The 16817-nt window shown below is 49.4% G+C and overlaps 1 long non-coding RNA gene and 1 other non-coding gene across 2 annotated transcripts in view; one reads left to right on the top strand and one right to left on the bottom strand.

The window, feature by feature from the left end:
* The window catches only part of LOC137646765 (uncharacterized), a 119504-nt gene that overhangs the window by 14300 nt on the left and 88387 nt on the right, over window positions 1–16817 (bottom strand). The gene's annotated exons all lie outside the window — the stretch shown is intronic.
* LOC137647358 (5S ribosomal RNA) lies at window positions 13599–13717 on the top strand. Its single transcript, XR_011045583.1, has one exon. It is a non-coding gene; the product is annotated as a 5S ribosomal RNA (ribosomal RNA).

Consider the following 16817-nt stretch of genomic DNA (forward strand, 5'->3'; position numbering starts at 1 on the left):
CGTAGAGTTTTCTGTCGAGCAACAGAGTTGCAGCTTATATAATCACCGGGTAAGTATATTCAAAAATTTATTTTATTATAAAAATAACATTTTACCAAAATCTTTAACAAAACAAGAGGAAGAGAAATTAGATAGAATAGTGGGCCTGAGTGTCACCTCAAGCAAGACAACTCTAACCCAAGACAGTGGAAGATCATGGTACAGAGGCTATGGCACTACCCAAGACTAGAGAACAATGGTTTGATTTTGGAGTGTCCTTCTCCTAGAAGAGATGCTTACCATAGCTTGAGTCTCTTCTATTATTATTATTATTATTATTATTATTACTATTATTATCCCTGCCACAACATTTATATGAGTATTTGCCTGCTTGTTATGAGGCATACATCATGTATTTCCCACCCAGGTATGGGAGGATTTATGAATAAATGCCATTTCTGATTGGTGTCATACACACTTCCTTGGTTTTCTTCCAAAGGTTTTGGAATCAAAAAATGGGTTTGCAAAAACAATAATGCTGATCTGGTAGCAAATACACTGCTTTGAATCCCCTATAAAAGTGCCAGAAAGCTCTATTAACAAAATTACAGATTTTAATTTTAAAAAATCCCATTTTGCTCCTTTTGAAGTTTAGCACAGGTCACACAAGTCTTCATCCGCCACTTTAGTTCAGAAAAACACTGATAGGTGGTGATTCTGTTGTAAGTTATTAGTTCGAACAGAATAAAGGGCCCATTTTATATTGTAAACCCCCTTATTTTATGTTTTCAATAGTGGAATGTTCAATATATTTATAGCACTTATTTTATTTATCATTTTAATGAAAGGGTAGAATGTAAACGAGTGTTTTATATATTTTGTCTGATAATGTGGTATGGAAGCCGAGACCATGCTTGAATAGAGGCTGCAACGCAAAGCTATAACTCAACAGGGTGCTGCATTGCTGTCCTCACAGGTCAATGTACTCTGCCCGTCTCAGGAATAAAGCATCATTCAGCTATGGTCTGTCACTCCATGGTCACCAGTAGGTAGGTATGAGAGACAGACCATAGCCGAGTGATGCTTTATTCCTGAGACGGGCAGAGTACATTGACCTGTGCGGAGGGCAATGTAGCACCCTGCTGTGCAGGTAACTGACCAACTGCGAACAGGTGAGAAATGCGAGGCATTTGTGTTTTCTGACATTGACATTAAGATTGATATAAAAGGCCATGCTTGACATATAATAAGGAATCATACATAAAAATGAAGGGCAGATGTTTCTGCGCCAAAATGCATAAACAATATTTGTTCCGTAACCGAAATACAAACCACGCTATTTACATTGGGTTTACCTTTCGGCGTAGCTGAAATGGCTAGCCATTAGAATTTAACGAGGGTGTATTACCCCCGCGCTAGTTAGCAGGGGGGTATGGGAGTGGTAGCTAGCTAACTCTCCCCCCCTCACACATCGGTGAACTGCTTCACTTCACTTTTGGCTCGGACAATGGACAGACGTCTCTGTCTTTGTCCTCGCTTGGCAGCCATTGTTTGGTTACTTAATCACTTACTTTTCTTTTACTCAATATATATGTAAACATTTTTCGTGTTTATGTATATTTCTGGGCTCGAACCTGTGCCGCCCAGTGAATAAGCTCCATTTAGCACTTATTCTTAGGTAATTTACTGCTAAATATACCAGAGAAAAAATGTAAAGGAGTGCTAGGTTAACTAGCTCGCTCACCTATTGGTGTCGGTATAAAATTGGGCGTATATTCCAGAGGTCCCGCACTATTTAGATTAATCCACGACAGAGAACCCCAATAGAGGAGAGCCGTTCAACCTCACTCGGTACTACTAACAATGCATCCGCTCAGAACCTAACTCCTTTTAGCACGACGAGTAAAGTAACCCGCATTTTTGTTGTGCTCTCGATTTTGGTTATTTTTCCATTGAATTATGGCTTCTTCGTCGGTTTCCCAGGAGACACCGTCTAAGTTAAGTACCAAGCTGGGTTTTACTGTGTTTTGAGCAACCTAGATCGTTTAATATTTATATTATAGGAGTTTATTCTCTTCGTTCATACCGATCTTGCTTGATTTCACTACAGTTGGTACTCCTGTTTTTGAGAGCTTTTAATTTTCACTTGCGGTGTTACTATGTGTATTATTTTTATTATCAAATATTATTTGTTATTGTGAATATTCATTATTTAGCGTTTAGAATCCTCGTGGTTCAATTTTTGGGCCGATATCATTTACGTATCGTTATGGCTGCCGACCTTCATGCTAGGCGGCAATGTTATTTTTAGCCATCAGGTGTGTCTTTTGTGATTTAATTATTATGTTGCATGCCTTGCCCAAAAATTTTCTATGTGTTTATTCATATAATTTAACGCTATTATTATTATTATAATGAATATTTGTGCCATTACTCCGTTTGATCTGTCTGGTTGGGGATCGTCAGTTGGTAGCCCTGCTGCCTCGTATCACGTGATCCTCCCCCACGCTCCCCCTCTAGCTAGGTGGGCGGCTAGGCTTCTCCCCCCTCCACTAAGGGACCGTTGCCTTCCCTCCTTTTAGAGGGGGTAGTTCAGTGTTTATGGACTTTGTCCTCCGGGTGGCCCGGCGGGTTCGTCTCTGTCTAGTCTGGTTGGCCACCGGTCAACAGAGTTGGATCCCGGTGCACCTTATTTTATATTCACTTTTCACTCTGGCTTATGTTATACGAAACCCTCCGGGTTCGATTGGCGGTTCTTAGCTACAGTTCCGCCCCCCTATTATTTTATAACATGTCCTATGATGATTATATATGACAGATCACTACCCCGGAGTCCCTAAATGAATTGGTATTGGATATACTTTTATTTCCCGGCCCGGGGTCTACTCCGCCCCGGGAAATCAGACACCATGTGTCTTAATTCCTTGTTATTGCATCCTTTTTTATGCTCCCGGCTTGACCGGAATGGATTGCTATACTTTAATTTCAAGTTAGACTTATGTTTAGGCCCGGGTCCTCCGGTCCCGCCCCTATGTAAGAATATTACAGTTAAGCTCTAACCTTGCGTTAGACCTATGTTAGGCCCGGGTCCGCCCCTACTTAAAGAATAGTACAGTTAAGCTCTAATCTTGTGTTAGACCTATGTTAGGCCCGGGTCCTCCGGACCCGCCCCTACTTAAAGAATAGTACAGTTAAGCTCTATTCTTGTGTTAGACTTATGTTAGGCCCGGGTCCTCCGGACCCGCCCCTACTTAAAGAATAGTACAGTTAAGCTCTAATCTTGTGTTAGACCTATGTTAGGCCCGGGTCCTCCGGACCCGCCCCTACTTAAGAGAATTACAGTTTCTCATATACTATTCTTTTTATAGATGGTGCATTGTCTGACGCCGGCCTGTGCAGCTGTTCTGCACCAGCCTTGTGGCCACTCCGTCTGCCGATCTCACGCCCCTTGTGGGGTTCAACTGGAAGACGTTGTGGTATGGCACCCGGATAACTGTGTGATTTGCTTCGACCTCATCACTACCCTTGGATCTGACTCGGTGAGTCCCGTTGGCTATATTGCCTTCTTATTTAATTTACTATTAGTAAGATATCTATGGTCTTGAAGGACCATTGGGAGTCTCCCTTTTATAATTCCCACTATTATTTCAGGCATCCCCGGAGCAAAAGTCTGCGGCTCGGGCCACACTGAAGGTGTGGGTTGGTGGGTTTGCCCGGAATGTGAAGTCTAAGCGGCCGTACGTCCTATCTGAGGACTACTGCACCATGGTTTACCCCAACGCCAAGTCTTCAGCTGCTGTGGCTAGGCATGTGGCAGCTCCCATCATTGCCCACATTGATGCCACTATAACGGGTCTCATCGACCCAGAGCAAGATCCATCGGACGCCCCCGGAGGTCTGGAGGACAATGTTGCCTCCATGAACCTGGACGTCGAACCAATGTTGCTAGACGAGCCGGATACAGGTAGGGTGGTAAGTGAGGCAGGTGTGTCCGGCGCTGAGATTCCTATCCTCAGCCCCGCTCTTTCTTCTTCTTCTGATCGCTCTTCTTTTCTTGGATTTTCTGGGGACCGTGATTCGTCTCAACGTTCATACCCGGTTCCCCCTAAGGATAAGTCTACTTCAAGGACCTTACCCAAAGCTCGCAAGCCTCACAAGACTTCTCATGGCTCTAAACATGGTACGAACCCGTCTTCAAAGACCTCTGGTTCCTCCTCTAAGTCTCACGACCCGGGAGTTCCTTCCGCCCCTCCTGCTGCTAGCCCGGGCCTTTCCGAATCAGCCATGCTTCGCATCGTGTCGGAGATGCAGGCAAAGTTGGTTTCGGAGATGCAGTCGAGGATGGACACGATGTTCTCTAACTTCGGTCAGAGAATTGGGGCTTTAGAGCAAGGAGCTCCGGAGAGAGTCCAAAGCTCTCTCATCCCGGATGCCTCTAAGCTCCCGCCGTTTGCCAAGAACAACCCCTGGCGGATGGCTCTTCATTCCCCGTTCTCAGACGGAATGTTGACTCTGGAGGGCCTTGGCACTCGTCCTCTAGAGGACTTTGAATTCTTTCCTCCTGGTCTGGCATTTCCATTTCATGGTTATGCCAGGCTTACCGAGGAAGCTTTAGTTCGATTAGACAAGGTCCCCAAAGAGACGGTCATCTTCCCGAAGGAGCAAGCCCAATCTGTTTGGGCCAGATTTTTGAATGACATCGGCTGCACTAACACCATGCTGACGCCTTATAAAAGCTCCTTTACGATGTTCTTAATGGACAAGAACACCTTGACTCCATGCGTCAATAAGGTGGCAGAGCTTGCCTTTCAATATGCTCTGGAGGAGAAGCCCTTGCCTCCCATCCGAGAGGTGGATCCAATCTCCCTCCTTCTTCCCTCAGGTATTGAGTGTTGGGACAACGTCCATACCACCTTTACCTCCGGCAAGCTTGCAGCAGACTGTGCCTCAGTCTTGTTTAGTGAGAAGCTTCCCCGTCTCCCGGAATCCCTCATTAAACAGGAATATGATTCCCGCCTACGTGTGGGCCGTACTCTAAACCTGGCCACATCCACGGAGTCGATAGCCTTGACTTACGATACGGAGAGTATTTTTAAGTCTCTCAACAAGGCTACGTTACAGTCTTTATATTATGACTTGTACGACTTCGCTACTGCTAAACGCAGATGTCGCAAGCATGTCCTAGCTGAGGCGACGATTAGGCATGAACCTAATAAACTCATCCGGTCCTCCTGTTGGGGTTCAAATCTCTTCCCCGAGGATCTCGTAGAGGAAGTCTTGGCGGAGGCCACTAGGGTTAATCAGAGCCTTAAAGCCCGTTGGGGTTTGACCCCTAAACGCAAGTATGACCCCGCAAATTATCAAGCCCGGGGTAGGAAGAAGCTTAGACCATATACCTCCACCCAGTTCAGGCAACAACAGAGTGCTTCATCCAACTTCCGGCTGCCTCTTCCTCCATCTTCTGTTGTCCCTGCACAGCCTTCCACCTCTCGGGCTCCTTCGGATGACTATGTCACCGTTCTGCTACCTAAGAGCCAGCTTTCTGGTGCCTCCGCCACTTCCCCTGCCTTTAACCAGTCTTACGAGGCTCATAGCTCTTCCCAGAGTTATGGTAGAGGTAGAGGCTACCACCGTGGCTCTAACCAGAACAAAGGCAGGGGAAGAGCCTTTCGCAGAGGAAAGAACTTCCGAGGCGGACGTGGAGGCAACTCCTCAAACCAATACTGAGGTGCAGCAGGTAGGGGGGAGGCTCTATGCCTTCCGCAACAAATGGAGGTTCAGTCCCTGGGCGTTCAGTATCATCTCCAAGGGACTGGGGTGGAGTTGGATTCAAGGACCTCCTCCTCCGAACAAATTTCGTCAACATTCCACTCCGGACCTGGTCGAATTTGTCCAGGATCTTTTACAAAAGAACGCCATACAAGAAACGAAACATCTGAAGTTTCAAGGTCGGCTGTTCAGTGTCCCGAAGAAGGATTCAGACAAGAGAAGAGTGATTCTAGATCTATCCCTTCTCAACTTGTCCATTCAATGCGACAAGTTTCGAATGCTTACCGTCTCGCAGGTGCGGACCTTACTTCCCCGTGGGGCCGTCACCACCTCTATCGATCTTACAGACGCCTACTATCACGTCCCGATAGCGAGACACTTCCGTCCGTACCTAGGCTTTCGCTTAGGGGACAAAAGTTACTCCTTCAAGGTGATGCCTTTCGGGCTCAACATCGCCCCAAGGATCTTCACAAAGCTAGCAGAAGTCGCTGTTCAGGAACTCAGGAATCAAGGGATTCAAGTAGTAGCCTATCTGGACGACTGGCTCATTTGGTCAGACACCTCCCAAAATTGCCTAAAAGCCACTCACAAAGTCATCCATTATCTTCAATCTCTAGGCTTCCAGATCAACTTCAAGAAGTCCCGTCTTCTTCCAAAATCGAAGTTCCAATGGCTCGGCCTGCAATGGGATCTTATATCTCATACTCTGTGTCTTCCCAGACCCAAGAGGTTAGAGATTGCAAGGAACACCAAACGCTTTCTCAAAGACAAAGTAAGTTCCAGACGACTCCAAGAGAGGATTCTGGGGTCCCTTCAGTTTGCCTCAGTGACGGATCTTCTTCTGAAGGCAAAATTGAAAGATATCAATCGTGTCTGGCGTTCGAGGGCGAACCGGAAGCTCCGGGACAGGAAAGTCCGCCTTCCTCCCATTCTACGGGAAAGACTTCTTCCTTGGACAAGAGCAAACAGTCTGTCAAAGTCAGTTCCCCTTCGATTTCCGCCTCCGGAATTAATCATTCACACAGACGCATCCTTATCAGGTTGGGGCGGCTATTCTCAGCTCAAGAAAGTTCAAGGTCTTTGGACTCCCTTGTTCCGCCATTTTCACATCAATGTGCTAGAGGCCATGGCAGTTCTTCTAACCCTGAAACGTCTCGCTCTTCCCAAGAAACAACACCTTCGTCTGGTCCTCGACAGCGAAGTGGTGGTCCGCTGCCTCAACAGAGGCGGGTCAAAGTCAGGGCCTCTGAACCATGTTCTAGTAGCCATATTCTCCCTAGCAGCCACGAACCGTTGGTATCTTTCAGCTGTCCACCTGGCGGGAGTCCGGAACGTAGTGGCAGACGCCCTGTCCCGGACCTCCCCTCTAGAATCGGAATGGTCACTCGATCTAAAGTCATTTCGGTGGATTCTCTCTCAGGTTCCCGGTCTCCAAGTGGACCTCTTCGCCACGGAATCCAACCACAAATTGAGAGTATATGTGGCTCCCAATCTAGACCCTCAGGCTTACGCCACAGACGCCATGTCACAGAATTGGGACAACTGGGAAAAGATTTATCTCTTTCCCCCGGTGAATCTTTTGCTGAAAGTTCTAGACAAACTGAGATCCTTCAAGGGACAAGTAGCCTTGGTCGCACCCAACTGGCCCAAGAGCAACTGGTATCCTCTCCTGCGGGAGTTGAGACTATACCCTCACCCGATACCCAATCCGGTTCTGTCTCAGATAGTACAAACACGCGTTGTGTACGCTTTCCCAAACATTCAGAGCGCCCTAACTTTATGGACTTTATGAAGTTTGCGGCTATGCATGGTGCCAATATTGATCCTCAAAACACCTTGTTCCTAGAATCGGATAAACGGGATTCCACCATCCGCCAGTATGACTCTGCAGTTAAAAAGTTGGCAAAATTTTTAATAGACTCAGACGTGAACTGTATGAACTTGAACCTTACAGTCACTTTCTTTAGATCTTTATTAGAATCAGGTCTGGCAGCCAATACTATCACCACTATTAAATCGGCTCTGAAAAAGATCTTCCTAGTGGGTTTTAACATAGACTTAACCGACTCTTTGTTAGCTTCAATTCCGAAAGCTTGTGCCAGACTGAAACCGGTTACTCGTCCTACCCCGGTGACCTGGTTCCTTAATGACGTACTCAAATTGGCTTCTGATACCATTAACAGTTCTTGTGATTACATGCCCCTTCTCAGGAAAACACTTTTCCTGGTGAGCTTGGCTTCCGGGGCAAGAATTTCTGAATTGGCAGCCTTGTCGAGAGACCCGGGTCATATTGACTTTCTGCCTTCAGGAGAGGTCCTTCTTTCTCCTAACAAATTCTTTTTGGCTAAGAATGAAGACCCTCAAAACAGATGGACCTCCTGGAAAATTGTTCCCCTCACGCAAGATCCGTCGCTGTGCCCTGTCACTACTCTTAGGTCTTATTTATCCCGGACCTCCTCTAACTCCTCGGGGCCTCTATTCGTTAGAGAACAAGGCGGTACCATTACTATTAAAGGGATCAGGCAACAAATTTTGTATTTTATTAAACAAGCTAACCCTGACTCTTTTCCTCTTGCACATGATATCAGGGCGGTTGCCACCTCGGTGAACTTCTTTCACCACATGAATTTTACAGACCTTTCCAGGTATACAGGGTGGAAATCACCGTCAGTGTTCAAGAAACACTACCTTAAACATTTGGAAGCCCTAAAATTTTCTACAGTAGCCGCAGGGAGCGTAGTTACTCCCAAGTAACTCACAGGTTTATGCCTTGACTCTTTATCTCTCCCTCTTACCTGCCTCATTTATACCCTATTGTATTCGTTGGTCTCGCACCTGAATACTGTTATTATATTTGTAAATTTTATGCTCCTGAGTATCTGTATATATTATCACTCACGGCATTAGTATACCTACCTTATTGGATTTATGTTCATATTTAAGATACCCTTATAATTGTTTTTTGGTACTCATCTCTGATTAAAGCATCCTGTATTTCCCTTACGCTTATGTTTTTTCCTTTATTTTGCAAGTTTGGTGACATTTTTCTCTTGTATAGATTCACTGGGCGGCACAGGTTCGAGCCCAGAAAAGGGATTTTGACGTAGGAAAAATCTATTTCTGGGCGAGGGACCTGTGCCGCCCAGTGAACCCTCCCAGCTCCTCTCCCTTGGAGTCCCCAAACTTTGGGTGCTAAGGAGTTGGGTTCTGAGCGGATGCATTGTTAGTAGTACCGAGTGAGGTTGAACGGCTCTCCTCTATTGGGGTTCTCTGTCGTGGATTAATCTAAATAGTGCGGGACCTCTGGAATATACGCCCAATTTTATACCGACACCAATAGGTGAGCGAGCTAGTTAACCTAGCACTCCTTTACATTTTTTCTCTGGTATATTTAGCAGTAAATTACCTAAGAATAAGTGCTAAATGGAGCTTATTCACTGGGCGGCACAGGTCCCTCGCCCAGAGATAGATTTTTCCTACGTCAAAATCCCTTATTTGAGTCTAGAAATCAGTAAGTTTCCTTTTCAGAGTTTGTGCTTGTGTGTGTAGTGTACGATCTCCGAGGAGCCCTCGGCAGTTAGGCCACCATGGTGTAATTTCATGGGTCGCGATCGAGTTTGACTACGGTCTTTTTCTCTCTCTCTCTTTGAGGTTGTTCACCCTTTTACTACGTTACTTTTACTACGTCTGAGTAGCTTCCTTCCCGTGTGGGTGGGGTTGCTACGCCGTACGTTTTGTCTCAATTAGTTTATGAATCTAATTGTATTTGTTGATTTTTCAGCTTTGTAGAACGATTCCTTTCGGGGTTTTCGTTCTTTCTTTAGTGTTCATTCATTTTTAAATTACATAATTACATAGTTACATAATTATAATTGTTTTAATTCTGTGTTGGTTACAGCTCTCCTTCCGTGAGTGTAAGTGGTTGTGAGGGCACGTGCCTGTTGTGTAATTCTTGTGTTCCTTTCCCTAGGGATTCCTCTTCGGAGCCTTCCCGGGGGAATGAATGTTAACTAATGATTTTTGTTTTTATTTTTCACAGTTACTGATCTAGTTCGTTTCTGTAATGTGACAACGGAGTGAGCTGTCTTGTTGTAGCCTGGGGATTCGGCTGTTGCTGGCTCCCCTATAGATCTTCGTCAGGGGCGTGTCTCCTTCTCCTGGAAGTACTCCCGTGATGATTGACAGCTCTCCAGTTCATTTTAGAACACTCAGGAGGCTCGCCTCCTTGGGTGGGTAACTTTCCTTCCGAGGGAAGTTTTCCTGTCCAGGCTTGAGTTTTTCCCCTTTTGGGGGGTTCTTCTCTTGCCTTTTCTTCGTGCGACTATGCTCTTGGTGCTGAGCGGTCGCACCTGCAGTTACGCTCAAGGGGCTGGGCAACTGCAGGAGCCCCTCTTCGGAGGATTGCTCTTTTTAGGTCACTGGCTGACCCGTCTCTTCTACGAAGTGTTTCTCTTTCGTTTGCGAGAGTACACTCATAGAGACTCCTCTTCGGAGAACTCTTTTGCTGTTGTTGCTGTTGGCCGCCTTCGCCGTAAGGCTCACCGTCCGCTACGTCGTAAGGGCCTCCCATCTCCCTATAAGGGTGCTAAGAGGCGCCTTTTTGAATCTCCGTATGCAGCCTGCAGCTCCTTCCTCTTTAGATCTCTCCGGGGATCGATCTCCAACGCCTTCTTGACCTTCCGCCCTGGTGCAGATGGACAGCAGTCTGACCTCGTCTTCCGACGGACAACGGTCTTCCGACGGACAACGGTCCCTTCGGGGCAAAGGGTTGCCTCCCACGGGGTTGCTTCCCTTGCGTGTCAGGGTTCCCCTGCGCACCCTTCTGCAGTGTTCTTTCCTGCTCAGTGTTAGCGCACAGGCGCTCTCCTGCTTAGTGTTAGCGCACAGGCGCTCTCCTGCTCAGTGTTAGCGCACAGGCGCTCTCCTGCTCATCAGCGTTTTCCTGATCGTTAGCGCTCTCCTGTTCATCAGAGCTCTCCTGATGATCGTCGCTGCTGTTCCTGTTGGTTCCTGATACGCGCCCTGTGCGCCCACGTTCAACTGCGCAATCTAGAACTTCGGTTCAGGTCTTGGAAAAGGACTCTTCTTCTACGCACAGGATTCCACGCGTTGCCTTCTGCCCGCCAGCGACCACAGACGCGTCAACGTTCGCCTGCTCGTCAGCGATCTCCTGCGCGTCAACGATCGCCATCGATCTGCCACGCGTGTCAGGTCCCCTGGACACCATCAGTAGCGATCTAGCGTTCGCCTGCTGTGGACGATCTCCGGTAGCTGAGTCTTGCCGTAGATCTTCCTCCTGCTCGCCAGCGCTCACCTTTACTTCTGTCCTTCTGTGCGCCAGCTTTCTTCAATCGCCAGCGCACATCTGCGCGCCCTTTCCTGCCACGCACCAATGGGCACCAACGGTTTTTCCTGACCGTCCAGGATCGCCTGATTGACAGCTCGCTTCAGCGCTCACCTTCCTGATGCACCTGCGTGCCTTCTGTTTAGTGCGATGCGCGCTAACCATCCGTAGTCTCTTACACGTTAGCGATCGCCTACGCGCCCGCGCGATTCTTCGCCTGCGCGCTAGCGTTTTGTTAACGCACCACCGCTCGCCAACGCGCTGTCGCTTGCCAACATGCCATCGCTTGCCGACGCGCCATCGCTTGCCAACGTGCCTTCACTCGCCTACGGGCCATCGCTCGCCAAGACGCGCCATCGCTCGTCAATGCGCAATCGCCCGCCTACGCGCCATCGCCCGCCTACGCGCCATCGGTCTCCTGACAGCCTGCGCTCACCCGCGCGCCCACGTGCCTGCGCGACCACACGCCCACGTGCCCACGCTCCTACGCACATGCGCGCCTGCGCACATTCGCTCCAATGTTCGCCCGCGCGCGAACCAATGGTATTCCATCGCGCGGTCCAACGGTGTTCCATCACGTGAACCGACGGTGTTCCGACGCGCGAACCGACGGTGTTCCGTCGCGCAAACCGACGGTGTTCCGTCGCGCGAACCGACGGTGTTCCATCGCGTGAACCGACGGTGTTCCATCGTGCGAGCCTAAGGTGTTCCATCGCGTGAACGTCGGCTCGATTCCTGCAGTATCCATTGCTCACCTACGGGTCATCGCTCGCCTGTGAACTTTCGGATTCCGACCACCAGCTCTCGCCCTTCCTACCACGCTCGCCCTCCTTCTGCGCTCCCTCGCGCACTTTCGTCTGCGCTCCTGCGTGCCCGCGCATGGGCGCTTCCACGTTCGGCCACGCGCAAACCATTGATTTACCATCGCGCGAGCGCCAGGGCGATTGCGACAGCGATTCCCGTCGGGGTTTCGCAACATGGCCAGCCTGGCGAGTCTTCTGGAGCCTATTTCCAGAACACGGTCTTCACCCCGTAAACGCAGAGCATGGCACATGCAAGAGCAGGAAGAATCTTCAGGGAGGTCTGAGCAACATTCTTCTTTCCAGAACCTGGGTTAGCCCTTCCTCGTCATTCCCTGAAAGGGTCTTGCGAGGGAGCTTTCCGTTCAAGATTTTTCCATTGGGCAAGGGGTGACTGATTTCGCCCTTCCTCTTCTCCATCTCGTGGAAGGGGCTTACCAGGTCCTTTCCCTCCTCGGTTGCGACCCGAGGTTTTGTACAAGGAAGCTCCAGGAAGATCATGGGTACTCTCCTCCTCTCGGGCTCAAGCACCTTGGCGTTTCGTCGCCAAGTTTCGAACTTGCGGGCAAGCTCGATGTTGGACCATCTAGACGCAGTGACCGAGGGCTTCCTCTCGGGTGTCTCATCTGTGGATGTCGACAAGCTCAGACACTCTTCCATCCTTGGGAAGAGCTTGTTTGTGCCCAAGGACAGAGACATGGACAGCGGTTGTGCGGAGGAAGTCGACTTCCGTTTTCACTCCTCCAAGGCGCTTTCTTCCAGACCCTGCAGGCCTCCAGCGCCTCTTCTTTCAGCCTCGTCGGCCTAAGTTATCGGACCGGCTACGGCAGCTAAGACAAGGTGTCCAATAGCAGTCCCCTCCTGTCAGGGACAGGTAGCACGGGAGGCTCTCCCGGGGGGGCATAATCCTAGAGGGAGCGGCAGAGTTCACAAACTCTAGGATTGGCAACCCCCCCTTGCAGGTCTCACGCTGGGAGGATGCCTAAGGTTACTCATCCGGATAACAGCTTCCCGATGCCGATTCCTGCACGATCTCCGTGATCAGCCAAGGATATCGCGCCTCGCTCTTACCATCTCTCCGTCTCTGTCAGCGAATTCAGTGTCACTGAACCTCTATGCCATGGGGTCGGCAAGAGTTTTGCCCGTTTGGGTAGAATGATCCATGCCTTTGGAGAAGGTCCTCCATAGGGTCGTCGACGGCTTCACCCCCCGGCTTCTTCAGTCGATCCTTTCTCGTAGGAAAGCATCTGAGACGGGAATTCCGTCGTCGACCTCTCAGCTCTGATCAAGTTTGTCGAACAAACTTCGTCCAGCGTGGAACAGCAGAATCGATCAGACTGGTAACGAGGCGGCAGGACTCCTTAGGCCCTGGATCGGAAGGACGGGTACTTCCAGTTTCCATTCCATCCATCTTCCAGGAAGCTCTTGGAATTCAGCCTAGACTTGAGATGCGGTGTGGCGATCCCGCTGCGGCATCGCAGGTTTTTCCCCAGAGAACTCTCCCTGCTTTCCTCATGGCCGCTCAGGAGCAGGCTTCCGCCTCCTTCGCCTTTTGGAGGTCTGGTCAACTCCGGTAGGCTCGGGTTCGACCCTCTTCAACGCCGGGACAAGCTTCCGGGTTTACCATGAGTGAGGGATCATGGTAATTTGCTAGGAGCCTTCTCTACTTCTGCCTCAACATCTGGAGTATCTAGCCATGATATTGAGTCAACAGCCTTACCACGTTGGAAACACCGCTTCTCGTCCGATCAGCGAAGTTAAGCAACGTTGGGTCTGGTCAGTACTTGGATGGGTGACCGCCTGGGGACGCCAGATGCTGTTGCCTCCTTCTCCGAGCCTTCCCTTCAGTTGACTGTGGCAAGGCTGAGGAGAGTCGCAGTACCTGTTCTCAGTCAAGCAGAGCTTTCAGCCCTACCTTGGAAAGTTTCCTGGGTCTCTTTTCCTCATTGACCCGTCTAAAGTCCCGAACGGTCGCCTCAGGATAAGTTCCCTGTGGGGCGGCCCAAGTTCCGGTGGTATCAAAGCAACGATTAACCGAACTTTCTGGCCCCTATGGGACCAGCGGAACGTTTAGACCTGCAATGGGTGTTGACCTATGGAATCTCTTGATAGGAGTGCATATTCTCGTCCTTTCCCCCCATTTTGGTGCTGTTCTCGCACTCGTCAAAGAAAAGGGAGGCGGGAGGGGGGGGGGGGGGGGCATGTCCCGGTTCAGGCCTATGGTCAGGACCTGAAGGATACCTCTCCATCATTCAGGCAGGCTTAGGGGCCATAGTCTGGCCCCTCTACATATCCTACAGTTCCTGCTGAGTCGCTCCGTGCGCGACGACTTCGTGGTACTGGCGTACTGTATTCCAACCAGCAAGGGACGCATTTTCATACCTTCGCATCTTGCAGTAGAGATACTGAGATGATCCGAGGTCCTCTCAATACCACTATCAGCTCGCTCATTCCGGGCAGAGGAATGTTCTCTCCGACTATCTGAGCAGAGCCTCGCAGATAGAGGGTACCTGGGGGTCTTTGGCCTTTAGTAACCAGCAAGTCCTGGCCTGGGGGACCTGATCGCGACAGCCTGGAACTTCAAGCTTCCGCTGTTCTTCCCCCCAGTTTCAGACCCCAAGACTCTTTGGCAAGATGCTTTCCGGTGATGGTGGGACAACATCGACGCCTGCATCTTCCCACCATTGTTGTCTGTTGAGAATGGGTCTCAACAAGACCAGGTTGTCTGTCAACCTTTCGATGGCCCTGAGAGCTTCACTGTGACTATACGCGGAACGGTTTCCGGACCCTCTGCTTCCCCTGACGGAACTCCCGAGAGAGCTTCTCCCACGGCACAGGCTACTCAAACAACCACACTACAACATCTTTCACGAGCCGTGGCATCGCTTCTGCTTCACGCCTGGAGACACTACGCCGCCTCCTCAAGAAGAGACACCCCGCTACAGTCGCGGAGCGGACGTCGCGTCACCTGCGATAGTCATCCGCAGGGGTCTACCAGGCGAAGTGGAGAGTCTTCTGTGGTTGGTGTCGCGGGAGAGATACCTCTTCCCTTGAGACCTCTTCTCCAGCAATAACGGACTTATTGCTTTTCGGCGGGAGGAAACTCCTTTCCGCTCTCGGCAGTGAAGCCTGTCGCTCAGCCTTTCCTTGGCCTTCAGGCTAAAAGGAATAGACTTTTTCCTTCCCGCTGGACCTTTCCTCGCTCATGCGAAGCTGCGAAAGTCCCTGCCCCCAGTCGGAGTGAGACCTCCTCCATGGAGCATGGTTCGGACTTTTTAGTCCCTTAAGAGATCTTCTCAAGAACCATTACGTCAGGCCTCTGATCGTATTCCGTCTTGGGGGACGGTGCTCCTGCTCACTCTGGCCTCGGCTAGTGTGTAAGCAATCTTCTTGGTCTCGTACGACTCCGCCCTTTCTAAGGAATAGGGGAAGGCAACATTCAGGTTCGCTCCTGAGTTGTTTGCTAGACTCAGAATCTTGGGGTCCCGGCCCTTCGGTCCAACTCCTTCAAGATTTCGAGTCACCATTCTGTATCAGATGACCCAAACTTTCTCCTTCTTGCCAGTAAAGGAATCGAGGGGTTATCTTTGGGAACAGCTGCAGTTTGTCCTCACGTGCAGCTGGGTTGGGAGCACAGGAAGGACACGGGAGAGTCACCAGTATACCTCTTCAGCTCGGCTCAAGGACATTAATCTCGACCTGAATCCAGACCCTCCCCCGTCACGTCGCCCTTCAGCACGATGTCGGATACATCGCAATGTCCCTCGCCTTCAAGAGAAACTACTCTGTGACGCAGGTGCTACAGGCTGGAGTCTGGAAGCGTCTAATGACCTTCGCAGCCCGCTTCCTGCAGGACGTGACCCACAGGAGTATCGATACGTTTCTATCACTCTGTGGTGGCTACACAACAGCTGGTCTAACCTCAGGCTCCTTTTTGGACAGGTAGCAGAAGGTTCAGGGCATTGTTATCAGGTTTTAGTCTGCATGAACGAAAGAAGTATGTCTGGCCCTTACTTCTTTCTTCATCGTCCCCTCTACTGGGGAAGCAGCATCCTGGTCTCTGCATAGCTGACCTCAAACCTCTGCAGGTAAACCATGCTTCCTTGTGTTCCGAGTATTGAATCAGTACTGTCGCGTCCCCCATACCCTGACGAGGTGGTATTGGGAACGTCCTAACCCAGAGTTCCTTCTGGAACTCCAGGTCAACTGCTTAGGACGGGTCACACTTCTTCCTTCACACACAAGCTTATGTAGGCCACACGTTTCCTTGCGGAGCAAGGAACTTGTGAGGTGCAGGGACTCCTTTTCTCGGGTGCGACTCACTCGGATTCTGAGTACCCGGGTAAAGCCAAAGGCAGTATGGCTGGGGACTTTCCACCCTTCCTAAGGGATAAGTCACCCAATGTAAATACAGTGAACCCTCGCTACTTCGCGGTTCGACAATCGCGGATTCACCACTTCGCGGGGTTTTTCCATAACCCATATATATATACATATCGCGGATTTTCCGGAAAATTCGAAAATACCGCGAAATCTGAAGACCCCCAAATACGATATTTTGTTACCTGTAATTCCATTAATACTGTAATTAGTAATATCTGCTCTTACTGATTGTTCATTGCATTACATATGATATATAATTCAGCACAGAAAGAAATAAAACACGAAAAGAGAATGTGATCATACGATAATTCAGTACGTAGTAAAATTAAATTGAACATGAAACGCAAATCAGATGCAGTCATACCATATTAGAATGGTGTGTACTGTAATGGATGTGCTTCTTTTCCATGAATCTTTTGTATGTATACGTACGTAGTACAGTACTGCATCCAATAATATTCTTTGTTGCAAAAATCACATTTCGAATAAGCGTACGAGAGAGAGAGAGAGAGAGAGAGAGAGAGAGAGAGAGAGAGAGAGAG

The sequence above is a fragment of the Palaemon carinicauda genome, chromosome 9 (genome assembly GCF_036898095.1).
Source record: "Palaemon carinicauda isolate YSFRI2023 chromosome 9, ASM3689809v2, whole genome shotgun sequence".
Taxonomy (NCBI): Eukaryota; Metazoa; Arthropoda; class Malacostraca; order Decapoda; family Palaemonidae; genus Palaemon; species Palaemon carinicauda.